Genomic DNA, 266 nt, shown 5'->3' with positions numbered 1-266 from the left:
GTCCCCAGGAGCAGGCGGCTCCTCCGCTACCCAAGGACGGCGCGAGCGCCCGGGCAGCGTGGCAGACCCCTGTGCCCCTGTGCCCAGCGAGGGTCCCCGGGAGCTCCTCTCTGCTCCCAGCCAGCCATCAACAACGCAAAAGGGGATATTTATTTAACACAGCTTCGAGAAGAGTTTGCAGACATTGGCTTCACTAATTGCCCTTTTGTTTAGTCAGGGAGATAAATTGACTTGACACCACATTAACTGCTTCTGTGTTTACTGCA

The sequence above is a fragment of the Fulmarus glacialis genome, unplaced genomic scaffold (genome assembly GCF_000690835.1).
Source record: "Fulmarus glacialis isolate BGI_N327 unplaced genomic scaffold, ASM69083v1 scaffold33221, whole genome shotgun sequence".
NCBI classification, from domain to species: Eukaryota; Metazoa; Chordata; class Aves; order Procellariiformes; family Procellariidae; genus Fulmarus; species Fulmarus glacialis.
The sequence above is the reverse complement of the archived record's forward strand: the minus strand, read 5'-3'. Positions refer to the sequence as shown.